Source organism: Heloderma suspectum, chromosome 2 (genome assembly GCF_057233095.1).
Source record: "Heloderma suspectum isolate Gila_16-S chromosome 2, 16-S_ref, whole genome shotgun sequence".
NCBI classification, from domain to species: Eukaryota; Metazoa; Chordata; class Lepidosauria; order Squamata; family Helodermatidae; genus Heloderma; species Heloderma suspectum.
In genome coordinates this window covers 12831995-12847876 of record NC_139459.1, presented here as the reverse complement: position 1 = coordinate 12847876, position 15882 = coordinate 12831995, and the positions used below count along the sequence as shown (strand labels likewise).

General features: G+C 48.4%; 1 protein-coding gene across 1 annotated transcript in view; it reads right to left on the bottom strand.

The window, feature by feature from the left end:
* SETBP1 (SET binding protein 1) overlaps positions 1-14766 on the bottom strand; it is a 356127-nt gene extending 341361 nt beyond the window's left edge. Inside the window, exon 1 of the mRNA XM_084832845.1 lies at positions 14607-14766. The gene's annotated coding sequence lies outside the window, so the exon portion shown is untranslated. The remainder of the gene's footprint in view (positions 1-14606) is intronic.
* Between the last annotated feature and the right edge of the window lie 1116 nt (positions 14767-15882).

Below are 15882 nucleotides of genomic sequence, written 5' to 3'. Positions count from 1 at the left end.
AAGTGTAACCTCAGATGCACAAGAGCCACTACAAAGGACCCTTCTGCCCATCATTTTGCTTTGAGCCCTGGCCCATGCTAGATATCTACGCTGTTCAGAATGCCATGGGACACATGAAAAGGTGGCACCGTATAAATGCTAAGCAAGAAAGTAACTCATTTTGAATGCATCAGCTTGGGTTCCCAGCCACAAGCCCAGCTCATTATAACCTCATATTTGATATAAAGTACACGGTGGGGAGAAAGAGAGGGCATGGGGCTCTTCCTACACCATGTGGAGAGAAACACTGGCCTAGTGGGTATATGAACTAGTTCATGAGGAGCCATGAGTACATGAATGTGCATGAATGTGCATAACTGCACACGAATGAACAGCATGGCAACTGGTCTGACCCAGAATCAACCAAGAATACAATTTAATTGGGCACATCACGATACCGTCCACCAGGAGCTTCTACAGGAACAACTTCTTCATCCTCACAGCAACCAAAGAGATACACCAGCAATTCCTTTTTGCAGATAAGGAACTGAAGCTGAAAGTGAGTGACTTGTCCAAAACCATACACTGACTCAATTATCATGTAATGGTAAACCTCAAGTTTGCATGTTCTTTCCTCTCCTCTCCTCCTTTCGCATGGTTATAAGGAGAAGATTGGAAGCTTCCACTTTAGTTTTAGCATTACGTCTGAACCCTAAACTGTGATTAATTTTAGCTATTCAAAACATTCAGATGATTTAGTATGATTTGAAGTTGGCTTGTCTGGGTAAACCAGGTTGGCTTCTTTAAGATTAAACACAGGTTGTCCAGGTTTCTACCTCAGAACAAGCTGTGGTTAGTCTAAAATGGAAGAGTAAACTTGCAAACTGTTCCTTCTATCTGTGCTAAAGGAGAAGAGGGACGCCCGCATGCCTCAGGTGCCAAAGAATTGATCAGTGAAAACAAATGCAGCCAATGAATTCACAAATTGGCAGGCACTGGAGCTTGGGTCATCCAGCTCTAAGCCCAACATTCTGGACCACATTCAAAGCCTGTAGGTGAGCTGCTTTACATAATATAATGTTAAGTGAGTTTTTTTTTTACATATCCACATTGTATATAAAGTTATGCTATATAGGTTTCACGTACCCATTCCTACAACTATAATATGCATCCTTCTTGAAACTTCCATTCACTGTCCAATGTGGTGCATACAGGAATGTGTGACGGGGTGGGGGTGGGGAATTCATTCCCTGTGTTTCAGATCACATGTGATTATTTTGCAAGGAACATTTTCAGCTCTGGTCATGTTGAAGTCGAAGTCAATAACTTGTGCTCCTCCCGATGAATAATTCAGGTCAATTCTTGAACTGTAATATGGTCTGATGCAGACCAGGGGAAGGTGGGTGTCAGGGTGGAAACTGAGCCGATAGAACCCCAGAGCAGTTCTGATTCTGAGGAGGATCAGCAATCCGTGGGAGAGAAGCCAGCTCATCCCTCACAGGCACAGCAGCTGGCAGAGATTCCTCCTGCTGGCATTCCTGAGATAGATAGTGATCCTAGCAGTGAGAAAGTGCGGGAACGGGGCTTGCTAGATGCTCGACGCAGACGCAGGGAGCGACGAGCGATGGAGGGCACGGAAAGGAGGCGTAGCGCCCGTTTGGTGCACAAGCAATGGCCACCTCCCGTGGACCCAATGGAAAGAGGGAGGATCTCTCCCTAGCCTATAAGTTCAGGGTCTTTAAGTGACTCTCCTTCAAACGGGGATCAACTGCCTATTCGGAACATAAGCTACTCTGCTGTTCCTTGCTTAGTCGCTGGTGATTAGCTTCTGAAAGAGTCATTAAGTTGTAAAAGGATTAAAGCCTTGAAAAGAATCCTTTCATCTGTGTCTTGAGTTGGCTATTAGAGTCTACCGAAAGAGGCTGCTAGGGCGCTCCTGACAGTGGGATGGTTGTGTGATCTGGATGCAAGTCTGAATAGCTTCGCGAACCTCTCTTGTACACCCCTTGTACACCTTGAACCCTATCCCCAAAATAGGTTCAGCATCTTGGATAGCTCCTTTAGAATTCTGGCTGGTTCTGACTGAAACCCAGAATGGATTCACAATCCCACCAAAATCGGAGCCACCAGCCTCCACTGCTTTGTGCAGACCGCCAAGTCAACCCAGGCAAGGTCATTCTCTTAGGCAGCTTAGGTACACTGGAGGGGCAAATTAAATTGTAAGTGCTATCAGTATTAGTACTAGTAGTAATTCTCACAGCACCAATAGTAGCATCAGTACCTTTAATGCAAGGCCATAGTTTTTCAGTACACTAAACTCAGTGATGAAAATGTGCAAGTTCTTTTTCCTAACGTTCACAATGCAACAAAGCCATAGATTTTCAAGCATCTGTGGAATTTAACCCCCTCTCTTAGCGGCTTTGTTAGAACTCACTTTACATGTTCCACGGTTATCTTTCCATATCAAAAACCTTCATTTGCATCCAATGATTGCACTTAACGGGTTCCTAGCACAGACTTCCTTTGCTCAAAGAGGCCAGGTATGGAAAATATGGACCATAGCCTTCCTCACCCTAGCACCCTCCAAATATATTGGAGTGAAACTAGAGATGTTGGAGAAATGTGCAGTGGACTCAAATGCGTTTGGATTTCTATGAATCTGACCTGTGAATTCTGCAGCGGACCGGCTTTTCCTGAGTCACGTGGATTCCGTGAACTTGCAGACTGATTTTTCACCTCAGGGGTGGGAGTGGGGATTTGCACTCATTCACATTAGCACTAATTAGGGATGTACAAACAGCCCACCATCCGGTCCGGGGGGGGGTCCATGGAGGGGCAATATGGGCCGTTCAGGGCCCCACGGAATCCTCCGGAGCCCAGCCACATCTGCTGAAGTTGGTGGAGTGGCTCTCCAGCTCCCTGTAAGATGTGATACACGAATGGTGGCCGCCATTAGCCTATTGTGAGAAAAATACAGCTGTAAATGGCGCATTGTATGCCATTTGCAGCTGTAAAGCACTGACTTTAACCTAAATTGTAGCTGTTTACGGCTGTATTTAGGTCAAAATTGCAGCTCTTTATGGCTGTATTAGTGCTCTACAGCCACAATTGGTGTACAATACACCATTTACGAATGTAACTTTCATGCAATAAGCTAATGGCAGCCACCATTAGCATATCGCATCTTTTAGGGAGCCGGAGAGCCACCCCGCATGAACTCCTCTGAACCTGGAGGTAAGTGCAACTGCTCCGCTGCGGACTCTGGAGGTCAGATTGTTTGGAATCTGGCCTCATTTGAGTCCGCAGTGGAATTCTCCAGCACCCCTAGCGCTAATGCACATTAACTAATGTGACTTAGCACAAGAAGAAACAAAATTCTGGTTTTAAAAAGTCTGATTCTGTCAATGCGAGGACGACAGAATGAAGGACGCCTGACAATCCACGAAACACAAGCGGTATGGATTTAGCAAAATCCATACATCCCTAATTGCAACTCCCATAATTCCCAGCCAACATGGTCACAGCCATGTTGTCTGGGAATTATCGGAGTTGTGGAACAACGCATCTGGAAGGCACTAAGTTGGCAGAGGCTGGAGTAAAGCAGCTCTGTGGTTTTACACATCTAAGATACCAAGGCAAGCCTTCCAAAACTCCTCTTACTATAGGAGGCTATCCAAATTCCAAAGACAGTCTGCTATCAACAGAGAGCTTAGAGAACAATTGTGTGTTAAGGTACACCGATATTAATCAGCCATCATCTCTTCACAGGGACTATTGTTCCAAGCACAATGATTGTTCACACCTCCAGAGGAGGGGCGTTTTGGAGGGGGGGGCAGGCAATGACAGCTCTTGCAAGTGATTGAGCTAAGAGTCAAAATCAAAGAGCAATTACACATCCCCTAAGCCCAAGGCCAAGGTTTAGCTGGCCTGAAAGGGTAGGGGGGTGCCCAAAGGAGAAAGATAAAGCAGAGAAGATGACATATGAGCAAGTGAATTCTACCCGAGAGGGCAGAAAAGTCACTGCCTGCAGGTTTAGCCAAAAATTTTGTAACTTAAGCAAACTTCTCTGATAAGAACTGTACATAATATATACCACAGGGTACAGTGCATAAGTTATGAGCCTTGCAATGTAATGCTAATGTTAAATGCTCTCCCATGTGCCTGCCTTGCTTGGAGTTCCCTCACATTCTGAAGCGACATGGATGGCAATGAAAGAGAGGAGGTTCTTGGTCATATTGCCTTGCATACTGGAACACCTTCCCCCTGTCCATTTGCCTGTTCCCTCCTTTACTGATTTCCAGAAAGAGACTGAAGACCTTGCTTCTTCTTTTAAGCTTTTCACAAAGTTTGATGCTGTTGCTATTTCTAACCTATATTTATTGACTGTTTTAACTGTTGACGTCTTTTACAGTGATAATTTTCATACCCACAATCCACCTTGGGAATCTATGCAATTAGGAGGCAGGATATAAATATTATAAATAAATCCCACGGAAGTATTTAGATTCAAGCATGGAAGAGCAACCATTGAACAGCTTCTTGGTCCACCCTTCACCTACTCCAGTAATGTTACAATGTCAAGATCATGTGATAGGCCAACAACATGTTGCTTCCCACACTGTGAGCCTATGGACAATGCCGTGGGAAGCAGCCATCTCCACCCACATGATCTTACAGCTAGATCTAAATATCTCCCATCTTCAGGAGCTGAGGAAGGGGGACACATATAGGATTTGATGGCTCAATTTCTACTCTTAAATCCAGAAAATGAAGTACAACTGAAAGGAATAGTATTGTGTGAACAAGTGTACACCCCGTTCTGTAGCCAAGTAGGCCTCTGCTAGCTCCATAAATTAAAATGGGACAGCACACAGTCTTTATGGGGGGCCTGGAGTGTGAGAGCCACCACTCATAAGACTTGCCGAGTTTCTGCAGTCCATCACGTTGATTCTCATTTGTTGCGATTTTCCAACCATGTCCACAGACTGCCATCATGGTTTTGGGCCTAGCAACTCAAGGCAACATTGCATTAAACTTCAGCACCAAGATCACCTGGGTTCTAGAATGTGTGTAAATTGTAACAATTAAGCAGCTTTGCATATGCCTATTTTGCATAATGTATTCTGCTTCCAGTAGATATGGAAAGGGACAAAGACCTTATGAAGGGCATTGCAGCTCCTCCTCCTAATCACTAGAGACTCTGTTTAGTCCATCTGGGGCTTCTGACATTTCATCAGGCATTTCTCACACTTTCCAACCTATCTTCGCAGCCATGAGTAGGGCTGATACACTGTGACCTGGAGATCCATGCCCATTAAACAAGAGAAGCTGCCTTTCCCCATCCATTCCTGCCCCAGCTAAATGCCCTGCTTAACCGCTTCAACATGAATCTCTGGGTTGCAACCTGGCAACCCTAGTCATGAGGGATAGAAATAGGCAGTTCTGTTTTTAAAGAATGGACATCCCAGGACACCTACATCTACATCCACTACCAAGGTCTACCCTTGCAGAATCACAGCCCTTCCTGAGGTCCAAATTGAAATTGTGCAGGAACCCCTTTCTCTCAAACCTTTCTGACCTGAAATAGCTTGCATTATTACTGTTTATTTACACAGCACTTTCAAACACTTTCATATTGTTATGATTCATTATTCCTAACATGCCTACAGTAACTAGGCATGGTACACAAACCAAAAAAAAAACAGACCCTGCCCTCAGGCAGGTTTATAGTCTAAGATACTAGACACACAAGGGAAGGACAATGGAGGGAAAAGTTTACAATTTTTGCCTTGCTCATCCTCTTAAAACAGGTCACCAAGAGTCCCATTCTACAGATGAAAACAGGGGTGGAAAGACTGTGGCTTGATCATGCTTATCCAAGGAATCTACAACACAGGATTATTCGAACCTAGGTTGAGCATGTTGCCACTGCTTTAACGGGGCCTGCTTCTCTGAAAGCCAAACTAGACCTGACGATGACCACCATTTTGTTCAGTCATGTGTCTGCTCCATTCATGTACAAGGCAGGGAATGAAGGTTTGAATTTGGAAGTGTGCGCGTGAGGGGAGCGAAGCCCTCCCTACCTTACATTCTCACGGTCAGTTGCCTGAGTTATTCTCCCACCCTTCATCCCCCAGCCTTGCTCTGATATCAGAATAAGCAGGGCTGGATGAAAAGCCCCTGAGGCTACAAAACACAGTGAGGCAGGGGATGTATGTTCATGCTGATGTTAAAATAACACATGCACACAGACACACACACACACCTGCTTTATAAATAAATGGGGCCGACATGTGACAAAGGACACACAGGTGCCACGTTCACATCAGATTTGACTCTGACAAACAGGACTGAAGCTTTTCCTGCCATTTATCTTCTCCAGGCCAGGAAAAGCCTCACCTCTGTCAGCTTGCTGTAAAAAGCACAAGAGCAACAGCCAATACAAAGACGGCACAGCAGGCCATGCCTGCCAAGTTCTCTAACTGGTGAAGACACAAATGACACTGTCTGGCAACCTTGTTACTAAACCCACAGAAGTTACTAGTCTAAAAACTTGTTACTTGCCTGCTTTTTACTAATAAGAGGGCGAGTAAAAGAAAAAAGAAAACATGCAAGCTAGAAGCACAACAGGCTGGCAAAGAAGAAACAGAGCGCTTGTCTCTCCTTTGTGAATCAGATGTGTTTCCATGGTGAAGGAGAAGCAGGCCTCTCCGCCCCTTCTTAGCCAGCCCACCCGGCCCTTCCTCCATGGCCACTACAGAAATGGAATAGGCTAGTGAAGGAAGGACAGGCCGCAGCATTGCCATGCGTCACTTCCTCCTTGGCCTGCATGAAATCGAAGCGAGCTGGCGAAGGCGGGACAGATCGTTTGGTCTCTCATTTGCCAGCCTGTTCACTCACATGGAGGGAATTCTTTACAGGACGCTTTTAATGGTGGTGATCGACAGACCTTTTAAAGTATGGCGGAAGTGGCTTGAACATGCATTCGCAGCCTTGAAAATAAAGGCCTCAGAATGCAGCAGTGTCTGTCCACCACACTTAGAATGTATGTCTCCCCCCTTACTCTTGCTTCTCTTAGACCTGGGGGTCTTTATTTCTTAACATGAACAGGCTTTTGAGTTAACCAGAAGCACGCATACCCCATCCCATGGACAGACACAACACTGCTGAGGAAGGTCATCTGTACTACCTAGTTTGTTTTCATGGGGGCACACTGCTGGAAAGGAAGCCCTTAGCAGTGTGCAAATGACCCCCCCCCTCCATAAATTCAATAAACGTGTGGGGAGAAAGTGGGAATATGTCTGCTGGCAACGCTCCTTCCACATTGCCAAGGCTGTGAGAAAGAATTATTGCATTCAGCTATATATGCGTAAGGCTTCACCCGCTTAGGAAACATCATGGCCAATCAGGGTTCTTGCTCAGATGAAGAAGCAATACACATAAATGGCCCCATTCTCACTAATGCTGTAATGCTGAATGTGCAACCACCTTCTCACTAATGCTGAATGCACAACCACCAGGTCTATCTATCTGTCTATCTATCAACCACCAGGTGGCTGCACACTCAGCATTAGTGTGAAAGGGGTCCTGTATGCATACCGCTCCTCTACGCGTGAGCAAGAACCGTGATTGGCTGTGACGGTTCCCAACTAAGTGAAGCCTTACACATACACAGCTGAATGCATGGAGAGATTCTTTCTCACAGCTATGTCAGCATGGAAGGGGCATGACCAACACACCAATTACCACTACCCCATCACGTGTGCACTGAATACATGGGGGAGGGGGTTTGTTTGAACACTCCTCTTGTCATTAGGCAGGAACACCATAAGGCCCAGCAGCTAGCAGCCACCTCCAGCTGCAAGGCAGCGGGCAAGAGCTATTACATCGAAGACACATCTCCTCACTATCATCTCCAGCAACACACAGCACTAGCTTCTCAGTGTTCCACCAGCAGAGTCTCTGGTGCAGCTTTTTTCATGGTGTATAAATGTGATGTGTATCGCTCTCCTCTCATCCGAAGACTAATTGTGACTTTTTTGAAGGTTCAGAACTTGGATCTAGTTCTTAAAAATGCACAGAAGGAACAAGGTGGCCAAACAGCCTATGGTGAGAACCACTCAAAAACACAAGAAAGATGAACACAAAGCAAGCATCACCTCCCTTCCACTTCTCCATCAAATGTACCCAACCCCATATACTTATATGCAATCTTTTCCTGATGAACATTATTTGTAAGATGCTTTGAGCACCAATCTTGGCTAGGGAAGTATGAGAAATTTGTTTCGGTTCATTTTAGAGTAGTATTTACCCATTCCTCACTTTCTGAACTTGAACACAATTTGCAGCCAAAGTCTATACATTCCCAACCTTGCGATGCGATTCGTGGACGAAACAAACATGCAGTCAAAAATGTGTACATGTGAAAATACATATGAAAAAGGGTGTCCTTTTCAAAAATACAGACAAACGCACTTTAATCAATGGGAGAAAAATGCATACTTTTCAAAAACGCTCACAGCTGTTGCAAACATTTTGAAAATGCACAACAAAATACACACAGATTTCCATGCAACAAAACAAAAATAAAGCTTTCAATCGCATAGGGACGCGAGCTGGAATGAGCTTTGAGGTGGAATTCGGAGAACCTTGACAATTTTGCTGATTCGCACATCCCTAATCTTGGCTGAAATATGAACAAAAGAAAACAGACACATGACCTTCCATTACTATTCCTGGTTCAGGTGGGGGAGGATTGCTTGTGGGGGGAGGGAGCTGAGATTTTGAAGCTATTGTTATGGATTGTATATTGTCCCTCTTGGTGGTTTTGGCCACTAACAAGGAATGCTGGTTCACAGGAAATCAAGGTTGGCTTGTAATGTGGGGTCTGGAGCCCGGCCCCCTGAGAAGCGGTGTTGTGGGCAGAGGCTCCTCCTTCACCTCCTCCCATGGAGAATCCGCTGCTTATCAAGAGTGTCATAGCAGCCTCTCAAGGTGGCAGCTCTGTGGGATGACATTTTCATTCATGTATATATCATTTTGTAACTTGTAGGAGTGAGATGAACCAACCAGACGCTGTCTTTGGGGGGATGCAGCCTACGAGGGAAATGGAACAGCAAAAAGGCCGCCCTTCCACTGGTCCAGTTCCCTTGTAGGTCACATGCCCGCAAAGGCAGCACCTAATTGGTTCAGCTTGCCACTATATAAAGTTACCAAAGGGGTGAGGGGCTTTTACTTGAAACGGTGCACTGAGAGGCTGCAGCCTCAACTGGCTGGCCTGTTACCACGATGGCGCTTTCCTTTGGCAGTGGGCTGAGAGGACAAAGAGGACAGGAGAAAGAGGAGCCACCACCACCCCAAGGTAGAAAGAAAGAAAGCCAAAGTGGCAGGCTGGCATGGGGAGGACCCTCCCCCCCCACAGAAAGCATCTTGTCCAGGGGCCCCTCAAACTCAGTGGCTTCTCTTTACCCACTTTCTAAACCAGGGTTTTCCAATGTGTTGCCCATGGGTGCCATGACACCTGCAGGCACCTCCAATGGCACCCGCACAGCTGTTCACTCCTTGCCCACTTATAAAATAAATACATAAAAAATTGAAAGACGCTAGGGCACCACGTTATCCTTCCTGTTCCTGAACCTGCCATTGATCAGCTGTTCAGCCGTTGATCAGCTGTTCAGCGGGCATGAAGAGAAAGCAAGGCAAAGGGGTTAGAAGGGAGAGAAAGAGAGAGGCTAGAGGCTAGGAGGGGGGAGAAACAGTGAGGTAAACAGGTTTCAGGGAGAGAAATAAAAAGGCTAGCATATGGGAGTGGCGAGAAACCCCAAGATAAAAAAAGGGGTGAGTGGGAGAGAAAGAGCAAGGCTATGAACTAGGAAAGAAGCAAAAGAAGGCTAACGATGGGGAAGGGAGAGAAATAGTGGGGAAAGGGACTGGGGGAGAAACTGCAAGGCTAGAGTCTGGGAGTGGGGAGGGAGCGGGGGAAAGAGAGAGAGCACGTGCAAAGAGGAAAGGTCTGTATGGATGGAAGAAGATTGGGTGGGCCAGGAAACAACTATTTCCATTTCCCCCTCCCTCCCAGACTCTAGCCTTGCTATTTCCCCCCACCCCACCCCATCCATCTCTTGTGTTTTGCATGCAAAAGATTCCAAGTTCAATTCCTGGCATCTCCAGGCTGGGGCCTCTCCTGAAAACCCTGGGAAGCCATGGCTGATCACTCTAGACAATACTAAGCGAAATGGACAAACAGCCTGATGCAGTATGGCAACTTGCTATTCCAATATATATTAGAAATAATGCCTACTCTGAGAATATAAACCAAAATAAAGTGTTGAAAATCAGGCAGACATAGAGCAATAGCAGGAGAACTTGTAGTACATTCACATAATCAAAAAAAAAAAAAGTTTGAAAAATGGAGGAAGTCCTTTCCAGTATCCTTCAATTGTATCAGTTCAGAATTCACAAATCCTCTCTCTGCTTTGAAATCCCAGGTCCTTGATTACTCTTGATCTTCTTCATCAGGCTGATTCCAGCTCCGAAAGCTTGCAATCTCTTTGCTTGCGAGACGTGGGGGGGGGGGCTTTAAAAATAAATAAATGTCAATGCAACTGTTCCCACTGGGTTCCGAATACGGAGTGAAGAATCCACTTGGCCGGCACTGCTGTTCTTTACCACCCTGGAAAATCTTCCTGTCAATATGGAAGGCATCAAATTACCTCCCCTCCACCTCCACCCCCACCCCCACCCCTCCCCAAGCAAGAAGACTAGGGGGGTCAACATTCTGCTCGCCTGGAACGTCCTTTCAAACTCCACAGATGTACATATAAGGCAATGGCACGGTGGGTGCACACACCCCCCACACCCAACTGGCCAGCTTAGCTCACTTGTTCCACCGGCCAGCAATGAGATTGCCCACACTTCTGGGCTGTTTACGTCTTACAGTTAATGAAACACCTCTGCTTTCAATATAAAGTAAGAGAAAGGGAGTGGGGTGAGGCAGGGAAGGGGGAAATATGGCTTGCATATGCTTTTTCTCTCTCTCGGTTATCTGCCACCTTCTGCCAGGGCTTAGCTTAGGCTACTGTTGTGCCTTTCCTTGTACAAGTCAGAGAGAGAAAACAGCAGTAGCCTACGCCACAACCAGCCTCCTCCTCCCAAACGCCAGTCTCAACTGATTTCCATAATGTCAAACCGTCTTTCTTAGACATCACGCCTCATGCTATTTGGGGGCTTCTCTGTATCCTTCTTTTCTCTGAGCCAATGAAGTCTGACCTCCAACAGAAAAGGCACCCACGCGGGAATCCGGGTGGATAAAAAGTCACGTCAGAATACAGACTCCAAGATATCCTGCATGGATTTCTTCCACTACATAGGCCTTTCCCCAATCTGGTCCCCTCCGGATGTCCTGGACTGCAACCTCTATTGTTCTCTGCCAGCATGGTCACCAGGCTGGCTGGGAAAGATGGGAGTTGTAGTCCAACATATCCAGAGGGCGCTAGGTTGGGAAAGGATGCGCTACTTGATGGGCAAGGTCCCTTCCAGCTCTAGGATTTTATGAAGAGGACTGAGCAGGTCTGGAAGGTCAGAAGGAGGAACAGGGCAAGACACCATCTCACGCTCCAGCTCTCTGAGCTTTCTGCTAAATCCACATGGATTCTAAACATCCCGCAAAATAATGTTTTATTCCATGGGGATTCATGTCTTGGTAACCTTTTGTGGAAGGGAAACATCCACACTAGAAATCAGCTCTCTGCTGTCGATTTTTTCCCCACTTCTCTTGGAAAATGGAGCCTAGCTGATTTAAAACATCATAAACACATGAGAGAGAGAGAGAGAGAGAGAGAGAGATGCTTGCATTTCACTGCAGCTTCTCCTTGAGGCAAAGAGGAAACAGGCAGGGGAGGTGAGATAGGCTTCTGAGGAACCATGTGCAGAGGTGTCATCGAAACCGCCATAGCGGAACTGACCTGGCCTTCTTAAAGGCAAGCGGGTCTAAATCCTCTCACCCTCCCTGCCACCACATCCCCCTGGATCCCTCCCTTTCCTCCTTCGCAGACAACCTCACTTCTGTCCAACAAAGCAGTCCACCCCAAAGCCCGCAAAGCCACAACCCCCACCACTGCAGCACAGATGGGATTTTCCAGCAAAAGCTGGTCTCTTAAGACACTCTTTGCTCCCGTCTGGAAGGAGAGGGCATGGGTGGGAGAGCTTTCCATGGTGTGTGTAGGGCGGCGGCGGGTGTGTGTGTGTGTGTTAAACAGATCAACTGTTCTTCCCCAAGAAGCCCTGGGAGGTTTGGGCGCTTTCAGCCTGGCAAAGTTTCTGTTTTGCAGACGGGTTGGAACATGATCCATCGCCACTAACACATCAAGATGAACAAACAGTATGAAAGCCAGTTCTACCGCAGCTGAGGAATCCTTGCCTCCCAAGCACCATTACTACATTTCCTAAACCACAACTTCACTGGATGGTGGAGGAGATACAATCACAGAGATAGTTTTGCAGCGTATAAGGGAGAGAGGAAACCCTAATAAAACGGTATCTATTTTGCAACAACAACAACAAAATCTAACCCTCTAAACAAATCTTTCACGCCCCACACCATCAGGATGCAACATGTCCCTGCCTTATAGCTACATATTCATTATATGACCCCACCACAGATCCCACACACTGCATGGCAAAGGACACACACACACACAGCGGCAAAAAGAAAAGAAAAAAGTGCTAGGTTTCCATTTGATAGCAAGCCACCTCTCCCGCTACCTGTCAAGGGAAATTTAATACAGCCTTTAAAAAATAAGATCAGGATACTGTTGGTCTTTTAAAAGAAAGGAATGAGTGAAGAAAGGGGAAAAGGAGGCGGTAAGACCACCAACTCCCCCACCCTCCTATGTTTCAAGCTCTTTTGCTTCATGTTTTTTTTTCCCCCTTTAACCTCCAGCATTTTGTTATCCGATCTTGCAAAAAATAAATCATCTAGCTCAGAGAGCATGCGAGTGTTTGCAAGATCCCAAAGCATGGCTCTGGGAGGAGACGGGGGGGGGGGGGGGGTCTGGTGTGTGTTGCTTAAAAAAAAAAAAACCTATGGAAAGGGAGGCTAGCTGGAGCTGGAGGGTAATCCTGGATTTATTAGTACTAGATCTATTAACGAGGTTGACTCTGACACAAACAGGGGAGGGGAGGCGGTGTTGCAGAAAAAGAAACCCCGCATTGTTAATTACGCAGCCCCTCTGCTACACACACACCAGCACTTGTTTATTGCTGCAAGCTGTAGTTACTGGACTCGTCCTTTTGCCAATGTCAAAATAAGACCAGAGCAGCTCAATAGGCTGGACTGGAGGGCTGGTGTTTTTTGCTTTGGTTCTTGCTTTCTCGGGGGGGGGGGGGGGGGGCGTTGCAGAGAGAGAAAATAATACTAATGACAAACATGCAAAGGTGGGAAGGAAACATGCAACTGTGTCGGGATGTGCAACGTGCGAAAATCTGATACATGGTATTTATGTTGTTTTTTAAAGCAACATTGCCATCTCACTCATTCTCCTCGACATCCCAACCCCCCCCCACACACACACACCCCACTTTCCCCGTGCAAAGCGTGTTACTCTTGCATATCCACGCTGAGGTTGCAACAGAGAAGGAAATGCCATTTTTGCCACCCGCTTTACACACTTCTGACACGCGAAGTCTGCGCCTATCTACCCCCCGCCCCAGCGACCGGTGTGTCGGGCGGGGGGGTACTATAAACAAACGCATTCATTGCTAAGGGGAGGCGAGTTGGATCGTGTGGGGAGGGAATTGAACAGCCCGATCCTCTGCACGTTTACTGGAAGTACCCCCCCCTTTGCAACGGAGCTTACTCGCGAGTAAGCCTGCCCGCACGGCAGCTTTTACTGCCGGATCCCAAGAGCGCGTTTACCCTTCAGGGAAATCCCGCCGTGCTCTCTGACTGGGATGATCGCACAGGGATGCCAGCCCGAACTAAACAGGTTTACTCCGAAATCAACTGATTGGATCGAGGTCTACGTCTACTCCCAAAGTAAAACGCCGACAGCACGGCAGCTGTACGGCTCGGTCCCATGTCTCCTCGCCCAATTCAGGGGGGGGGGGAGGTCGGGGGGTCTTACTCCCATCCCAAGGTAAAGCGTGCTGGGGGGGGGAGAGAATAAGCCTGTTCCGCGCGCTTCCCTGGGAGTAAGCCTCGCGGACCATGGCGCGGGCTTACTCCCGAGTAAACACACCTTGGATCGGGACCTTGCCCGATACTTTGGTCAAACTCCCCGCCAGCAGCGCCCTCCTCCCGCACGATCTCTCTCTCCCCCCCCCCCGGCCTTTTATTTTAATCAGATCATGTCCACTCCACCTCCCCAAAAAGAAAGCATGCATGCATGCGTGCGTGTGTGTGTGTGTGTAAAATTACTCTGAACAAAACACACACAGAAAATCTGAAAGAGAGGAGGGAAACCTTTCCCGCGTCACCCCCCCCCCCAAAAAGAGCAACTTCAGAGAATTCTTATTGGGGGGCATCCATCAGCCGCCTTCTGTAGCCCGTAAGACACCCCCCGAAAGCCCCCACGCCACATTTCTACTCCCCCATGGCCAAGGTGGCTCCGATCCCGGGAAGAACTCACCCATATCTTCGCGCCACACCGAGCGAGGCTTCTGGGCTGCTCCTCGTCCCTCTCCGGAGCGCGTCTGCGTCTCCGTGTCGGTTGTCGTTCTATTTTCCCCTTCTCCTTTCTTGTGTTTTTGTGTTTTTTAAACCGGACTGCGACGCGCGTCAAGGTGCGGGTCTGGGGAGGCGCGTGTGCGTGGGGGGACCGGACGGGGGGAGGAGGTGGAAGGGGCGGGGGGGGAGGTTAGATCCTGGTCCCAGTCCCTTGCAAGAGCCCCCTAAGGTATTGCTCCTTCGGCTGCTGCTCCAGTTGGTGGTTTTGGTGCACGAAAGCCATGGCGGTGGGAACTGTCAGATTGGGGGGGGGGGGAGAGAGAGAGAGAGAGAGAATGACGGGGGGGGGGAGGAAGGAGGGATCGCGGTGGCTGCTCGGAGGAGACACACACGCAGCGCAGAGGGAGGGCGAGGAGAAGGGAAAGGAGGCGATGAACACGATCGCGAAAATAAGAGAGAGAGATTTTCCAGGAGGTGAAAAATGGCGTCTCTCAAATAATAGTAATATTTTCAAAAGATTAAAAAAATCGCGCACATGCAGAGGGGGTGGGAGGGGGGGAGAGAAAGCAACCGCTGTTAGCAATTATTTATAAAGGGGGGGGATGTGGGGGGGAGAAAAGAGAGCGAAAGAAAGGGGGAGGGGAGGGGGAGGGGGGAGGAGAGGGGGAGGGCTGGGGGGAAAGGGGAAATGTAAAGCAGGGGAATCAGCGCCCGGGCTTGGAACCCCGTCCGCGCAAGCGAGGCTGCCTTGTCCCTCTCGCTCCCGGCGCTCGCGCGCTCTCCCGGGAGGGCGCTGCGCGGCGCGGCTGGGTCCGCGGAGGGGCGGCCGGGCTCTCGAGCGGGCTCCCCGCCTGCGCCCGCCGGCTCCCCGGCGCGGATCGAGAGCGAGGCGGGGCTCTCGCCCGGGCTTGCGGCGCGCTGCAGGCGGGGCGGCAGGGAGCGGGGCTGCCGGTCACCGCAGTTTCATCACAGCCGGAGAGGAGCTGCCGCCGGCACTGTCGCCGCTTCGGTGCGCCGCCGCCGCTGGCTGCCGCTGCTCCCTTGTTTGCTCCATGGCTCCCCCCTCCGCCGCCGTGGCCTCCCTTCTAGCGCCCCCAGTGGCCAAGCAGAGGAAACGGACGACGGCGACGACGATGGAGGAGGAGGAGGAGGAGGAGACATCAGGGTTTTGTTTTTTCTTCATTAGCAAGTGGAATCACTCCTTTTTCTAAAGGCACTGGAAAGTTTCTTGAAAGACA